Source organism: Ursus maritimus, unplaced genomic scaffold (genome assembly GCF_017311325.1).
Source record: "Ursus maritimus isolate PB19 unplaced genomic scaffold, ASM1731132v1 scaffold_30, whole genome shotgun sequence".
In the NCBI taxonomy this organism is placed as follows: domain Eukaryota; kingdom Metazoa; phylum Chordata; class Mammalia; order Carnivora; family Ursidae; genus Ursus; species Ursus maritimus.
Window position 1 is genome coordinate 7,746,997 of NW_024425564.1, and position 1,100 is coordinate 7,748,096.

At 62.7% G+C, this 1,100-nt stretch overlaps 1 non-coding gene across 1 annotated transcript; it reads left to right on the forward strand.

Moving 5' to 3' along the window:
* Positions 1-565: 565 nt before the first annotated feature.
* On the forward strand, positions 566-671 carry TRNAL-CAA. The gene is made up of 2 exons: positions 566-603; positions 626-671. It is a non-coding gene; the product is annotated as a tRNA-Leu (tRNA).
* Positions 672-1,100: the final 429 nt, after the last annotated feature.

The following is a 1,100-nucleotide window of genomic DNA, read 5'->3' on the forward strand; positions in this document are numbered from 1 at the left end:
GCGCCCGAGAGCGGCCCGAGGACCGGGAGTAGGGCCCCTGCTTTTGTCCCTGCTCCCGCCCCTGTCCTGTCCCTGTCCTGTTCCTGCCGCTGCCGCTGCCCCGGTCCCTGTCCCTACACAGATGAGCCCGGGCGCAGGCGCTTTCGGAACCCAACAGACTCCCGGGAGTGCGGGGCACTTGTGGGGACGCGGGGGCCATGCCACGGAATTGGGGTCTTCTGTTCGTGTGTTGTCGTTCCTCTCTCGTCAAAAGCAAAGCACTAGCGCGCCGGGACGTGCGTGAGGGCAAGAGCCTGGGAGCCGAGCAGAGGGCTGGGGAAGCCGGCTGTCGGTCCTCGAGGCGCGCCCGCCGCCGTGGGGCCGCGGGAAACCGTGTCCGCTCTCGCGCCGCGGCACCTGCGCTCCTCCCGCGGAGTTTCCTTTCCCATCCACAGGTGGCTCTGTCCTCCTCCCGGGCCGGCGGCGCCTCTGGCGTCAGCGCTCCCGCCAGCGCGCCGGTGTACGTCACAGAAGCGCCACTCCTCCACATCGACTTTAGTAGAAAACCTCTCGTCTTTCGCAGGGTGTCAGGATGGCCGAGTGGTCTAAGGCGCCAGACTCAAGCTCCGCTTCCCCGCGCTGGGGATTCTGGTCTCCGAATGGAGGCGTGGGTTCGAATCCCACTTCTGACACACCATTTTTCTCCTCCCTCTAATTTCCTACACAACTAGACCGGTGGTAGTAGCATGAAAAGAGGTCCTACCAACCTATAGTATTAAAAACTGACCTAAAATTTTCTTACGGGGCTGTTAAAACACCGAAAATCTCGAAAGCTAAAATATCGCGATACATTTTGAAAGCTGAGCGATCTCGTGCAGACTTAAGGGAGCCGAGGCGACTAGAGGATGGCATCGCGAGATATGTGGAAAGCGCGAGATTTGGGGCTAGTCCCGCCTGTGGTGTGGAGGAGGGAGGCGTGATGGCGGTGTCTCTCTCCAGCGTCCCCGTCCCGTATACTCCCGCAGCACTTTCGCGCCGCCGCGCTGCCCAGGAAGCCCTGCACGGACCCTCCGTGCCGCTCCGCGTGTCCCGCAGTCGTGCAGCCGCGGCCTGACGTTGTC